The sequence below is a fragment of the Echinops telfairi genome, unplaced genomic scaffold (genome assembly GCF_000313985.2).
Source record: "Echinops telfairi isolate 266 unplaced genomic scaffold, ASM31398v2 ScPeMD7_7463;HRSCAF=8501, whole genome shotgun sequence".
NCBI lineage: Eukaryota > Metazoa > Chordata > Mammalia > Afrosoricida > Tenrecidae > Echinops > Echinops telfairi.
Window position 1 is genome coordinate 3,177,212 of NW_022111363.1, and position 5,841 is coordinate 3,183,052.

Consider the following 5,841-nt stretch of genomic DNA (forward strand, 5'->3'; position numbering starts at 1 on the left):
GAAATTCTAAAGAGGCTAGGACAAACCACAGAAAGCCTTGCTTTATTCCAAGGAAATCGCCACATGGAAAAATAATTGCCCCCAAGAAGCGGCACCGGGTGGAATATAAATTAATGTGTGAGCGGCCAGGAGCCAGTCTTGGCTGACCCTTGTCATTCACGGAAGCTCAGGCTGCCCCGTTCCATCCAGACCTGTGATGGGGTCAGCCTTGTTTCCCTTGTCCCTCTCAAACAGCCTCTGACCCAGGCTGCTGGGTCAGACAGCTCAACTCAGAGGCCCTGATTGTGTTTTGGGATCTCATGCATTGACTTTGGGGGAGAAAGACAGGGCTTTCTATCCCCATAAAGAGTCACAGTCTCGGAAACTCACAGGGGGCAGTTGGGCCCGTCCTATAGGGTTGCCACTGACTCGTTGGCAGTGAGTTTGGTTTGGCTTGCCACCAAGCTTGGGAGAGAAGACAGACAGCGTGCCTGCGCCGGTTTGGGGGTGTGATGGCTCGGGCTCTCTCCAGGTCAGCAGTGGGTGAGTTGGGCCAGGCCTCTTCTGACTCCTTCACCTGGCTGAGGCGTCCCTCTGGTGGGTCTGTGGCAGGTCAGGCTCTCCTGGGGTGTACGTCTCCTACAGCAAAGTAAGTAAGCACAAGCAAGCCCATGCTTAACCTTGCTTACTGAAAAATCCAAGACTAGTAGTCGTCACCATGTCCCATCCCTCTGCCCCAGCACATCCTTACAGGTGGGACTGGGCATAGGCCCCCAGGCACGGCTGGTGCGACTAGAGGGCTGGGAGGTGGAGACTTGTGCAGTGCAGACACCAGACCTGCCTGCCCTTCAGATGCCTGAACTCAGGCAGGGCTCTGGACACCTTGGAGACCGTCTCTGCTGGCATCCTTTGTCCCCTCCAGGCGGAGGGGGAATGGAAATGTTTCCCCTTGGGGGGCCTGAGTGTCTTAGAATTAAGTCATCCACAGAGGCTCACACCCTCAGGCAGAAATGGGTGCCTGTGTCATGGGCTAGACCTTAAAGACATAGTGTCCTTCTCTGTTCTGGACTCTGTTTTTGCTCTTTTGGCTTTGATTTAAAGCAGAGCGATTTCATTAAAAAATGAATTTTCTTGGCATGTACTTCACATACCATTTAACTTTATCGGGTAGAGATATTGAGGAGGAGACTTGTGCAATCACCCCCAGGGTTTCAGAATGCCTTTTTCTTGTACGCACTGTGGCCAGCTTCCCACCCCAACCTCCCCTGCCATGTCCCTAGGCGATTACGGCTCCACAGATCTGCCTATCCTGCATTTCATACAGAGGAAAGCACACCACAGAAAGCACAATCACACAAAATTATGCAAAGCAAGCAAGCAAACAAACAAAAAACCCAATAGTGACTGGACAAAACACAGAAAAACCAAACAGAGAAAGCAGAAAACATTAAAAACCGAAACAACTTTAAAATGGTCAGAGGAGATCAAATGATTTCAACTTCACTTCATCTGCCAAAATTGACTTCTGAATTCTCTCTGTACGATAGCGAGGCTATTCACATCCCTCAGGGCAATGAGGTCTTAGGTATAGGAGGGGATACCCCCATAAAAACCCAGATTTTTTTCCTCAAAGCTATGTATTAAAAATTTTTTTTTAACAAAACAACTTTATCATCTTCAAAGTACTCTCCATGACACAATACATTTGTCAAATCTGTGATTCCATTCTTGGAAACATTTTTCAAACTTATCTGTTTAGATGGCTGACAGCACCTCCCTCGGTTTTTTATTTCTTCACCTCTTCGATGTCATGTCCCTCTTCATTCATGGAAACAAAAAGAAGTCCCATGAAGCAAGGTCAGAGGGCAAGAGAGGGATGCTGTTTTTTTGCCAAAAACTGGCACACTGAGATGGCTGCATGCGCGAGTGCATTGTCGTGGTGGCAAAACCAGTGCCCCATCTGCGACAAATCAGGTGGTTTTTGTCGCACACTGTGATGCTGTCTTTGCAGAGCCTCCCTGACCTGGCAGAACAAACTCCAAGCGCACGATGAGTGGACATGTTCATCTGTTTGGAAAGGTGATGGATGTCCAGAACGAGGTTTGTCATCAGTCGACTTTTCACCTTGTTTGAAATGAGCAAGCCACTCCTACCCTTGAGGTTGTCCCATAGCGCTGTCCTTGTACGCTGTGTTCCACATCACAACAGTTTCTGCAGCATTTTTCCTGAGCAGGAAACAAAATTTCATAGCTGCATGCTGTTCTCTTAAATTGGCCACCACAAAAAAGGAGGTTCAACCAAAACTACTTCCACCAAAAAATCCGCTGTGACCAGAGTTACACTGGGTGCACTAACTCAGAGTGAGTTGCTTGATGCTTGCCTAGCAGGAAAATGCGTGCTATGAAATCTCCACTCTGCGCAGCACAATTCTGTTTTTATTGGGGGGTGGGGTGGGTGTTACCTCCTCGTGTGACTGGATTTGGGACTCAGACTTAATTCTAGCCCCAGTCTAAGAACAATCAGTTCTCATGACATGGTCCTGCCTGTGCTGCCCCCGTGAAGAGATGACTGAGGATATGTATGGGCGCCACTGCAACGTGTGGTGGATAAAGCAGACGGTGCCCGGCTATCAGAAGGAAGAGCATCTGGGGCCCTAAAGGCTTGTCTTCAAACAAGAGGCTGTCTAAGTGAGGCACCCACTAAGTCCACATGGAAGAAGCACACCACCCTGTGTGAGCCAAGGAGGAAGAATACTAAAATCAAAATCGGAAGCAGGGAATGGCATCAGAGCTTAACTAGTGAACGCCTGGCTTGCAGAAGGCTAGAGATGACAGTGGAAGCCCTACATCCATTTGCAGGGTCCACCAGGGATGAAGAAAGATTTCACGTTGGATGTTCATCTTTTGTGCTCTGGCTATCTCATTCTCCCCGGGGGCAGGGGAGGGGGAATATGGCTATTCCTGAATTCCCACAGCTTCCCCAGCAGCCCAGATCCTGCTCAGAGCTGCTGGCAGGACTTTAAACTGGTTCATTCCAAATGGACAACTTGCTGAGAATTTACATTTCTACCCCCAAACCAAAAACCAAACTCGCTGCCATCTAGTCCTGTCTGACTCATGGAGACCCTATAGGACACGGTTGAACTGCCCCTGTGGGTTCCCCCAGACTATAATTCTTTACGGGAATAGAAAGTTTCATCTTTTCCCCCAAGGAGTGGCTGGTGGTTTCGAACTGCTGGCCTTGTGGTTAGCAGCCCAACACGTTACCCACTGTGCCACCAGACTCTACATTTTAACAGGATCTTAAGGATCCATAGGTAACACTGGTGGCACCGTGGGTTAAGCATTAGGCTGATATAGGCAGTTGCAATCTACCAGTTGCTCCTAGGGGGAAGATGCGGCTACCTGCTCCCATAAAGATTGACAGTCTCAAACCTTAGGTTCGGTGGCTGTGACTTGGCAATGACTTGGTTCTGATTCAGTACACCCGGGGATGGAAGTGGAGCAGTGTAGTGGTACCATGTTGGGCTGCGATCTGAAAGGTTAGCAATTTGAAACCACCGGCTGGCTTCTTGGGAGAAAGAAGGGTGGGATTTCTACTCCCTTAAAGAGTTACAGTCTTGGAAACCCACAGGGGCAGTTCTACCCTGTCCGGTAGGGTCGTTATGCATTAGAATCCATGGCAGTGAGTTTGGTTTGGCTTTGGGGTGGACATGCACATTCGCTTCAGAGGGTTGAACAGGGATGAAGCTGGTTGAAGCCCCTGGCCGTGAGTGAACACTGGGGCCTGAGGGGCACCTGGAAGCTGCCCTTCACCTGTGAGCCTCCTGGTGGCAGCTCCACACCCTGCTCCCTGGTTTAAGTTACTCCAGTTTGAGACCCACTGAGTTGAGGACCGTTCCTGGCACATGCACCCCCAAATCAAACCATTGCCAGCCACGGAGTAGCTTCTGACTCACACAGACCCTACAAGAGAGCAGAAACACCCCCACAGGCTTCCGAAGACCGCCATCTTCGCCGAAGCAGAGTGCCTGCCGTATCTTTGTCCGGGGAACAGCTGGTCAGCTCTGTCGTTTAGGTTAACATCCAGATGGGTAACCACTGTGCCACCAAGCCCCTTTCACACCACATGGGAGCTGGTAACATGTGGTGTCGGGTGCCACCGAGTCGTCCCCAGCTCATAGTGACCGAAGGCAACCCTGCCCGGTCCTGCGCCATCCTCACATTGTTCATATGGTTGAGCCCGTTGTGGCTGCCCATGTCAATAACTTCCCATTCCCAGTCTGCAGCTCTCTATGCACAGAGACCCCTTAGAACAGAGTAGAACTGCCTCCTGGGATTTCTAAGGCTGTGGAACCTGACTGTCACATTTCCTCCCAGTAAGCAACTGGTGGGCTTCAACATTCGGTGCCAACCTTTCCTTAGGTTAGCAGCCCTTCGGTAACCACTACACCGCCGGGTTCCTGCCTTGGCTCTCTGTCTCTGTTTTAAAAAGCATCGCCCAGCAGCCCCGGCGTTACTAACCGCATCGTTATCATCTCCCTGTGGGCCAGACAGGAGGAAACTTGTTTATGGTGCAGTGTGAGGGAATGAAACAAAGGACGTCCCTACGGAGTGAGGACGGAAAAAAGAGGAAGATTGCAGGGTGACCTTACAACTCTGACTGACCCTGTCCAACTTGGGGGTACCACAGATCCGGACACTGACTGCAGGTCTGTGAGCTCACCTGCGCTGAGGGTCCTCCACCAGCCCAGCCATCAACGCAGAGTCACCTCAGCCGAGCCACCTCAATAAGACGCTAGTCTTGTGTCCTGGCTGCAGGGCCTGTAAAGTGAGGTGGTGGGGTGAGTGAGTCCTTAAGCTCTGACTTTTGGGGGAGCCCCATGGCCGCAGTGTCTTGGAAGAAGTACAGCCGGAGTGCTCCATAGAGGCAAGGATGGCAAGAAGTCATCTGTCATACTTTGGACAAAATTTCAGGAGAGGCCAGTCCCTGGGGAAGGACATCATGCTGGACAAAGTGGAGGGGCAGCAACAAAGAGGAAGGCCCTGAAGGAGAGGGATTGACTCGGTGGCTGCAACCATGGCTCAGGCGTAGGAGCCGCTGTGAAGACTGGCAGCGTTTCGTTCCGTTGTGCATCGGGTTGCTATGGGTCAGAACCAACAAAACAGCCTGGCCACAGCTGGAGGTGCAAGAAGTCGAGGTGCAAGCAGACCGCCGCAGACTGGAAGAGGGAGAGGCCAGGGAAAACCCCGGCCAGACGTTCCTGCAGTCAGGCCGCTGCTCTCAATGATCCACTGGCTCTGAACTTGAACCCAGGTCAGGAGTCAGTGAGCCCTGAACTGGAATTGGTAGGACCTTGGGGAAGTCACTCTGCTTTCCAGAGCCCCCCATTGCCCACTGTAGACCATGATTAGTCAGAGCCCGGTGTACTGGGCATTGAGCTGCTCCCCACAAGGTCAGTGGTTTGAACCCAGTAGCTGCTCTGAGGGAGCACGATGAAGCTTTCTGCTCCTGTCAAGGCGGAGAGCTTTGAGACTTCAGCCCTGTGAAGCTCTGTTTTAGAGGGTCGCTGTGAGTCGGAATGCCCTGAAGGGCAATGAATTGGGGTTTGAAGCTCCCCAGTATGTGGTGGGGACTTCCCTGAGTGATTAATACAGCAAAAACAACAACAGCCACACACCACCAGTCCTTGCTAACACGCAGTGACTCACGCATAACTGTCCACCAGAGTCCACAGCCCGGTCCATCTCCCGCGGAGCTGCTGGGGGCTCCAGACTGCCCACCATGCCATCACATGATCATGCCTCCTGAGAGGTCCCTTTTATCCAGGTGTAGGGACCTGTACGCATTTCAGAGTCCTCA

At 51.5% G+C, this 5,841-nt stretch overlaps 1 protein-coding gene across 1 annotated transcript in view; it reads left to right on the forward strand.

The window, feature by feature from the left end:
* The window catches only part of SCN4B (sodium voltage-gated channel beta subunit 4), a 24,490-nt gene that overhangs the window by 4,114 nt on the left and 14,535 nt on the right, over positions 1-5,841 (forward strand). The gene's annotated exons all lie outside the window — the stretch shown is intronic.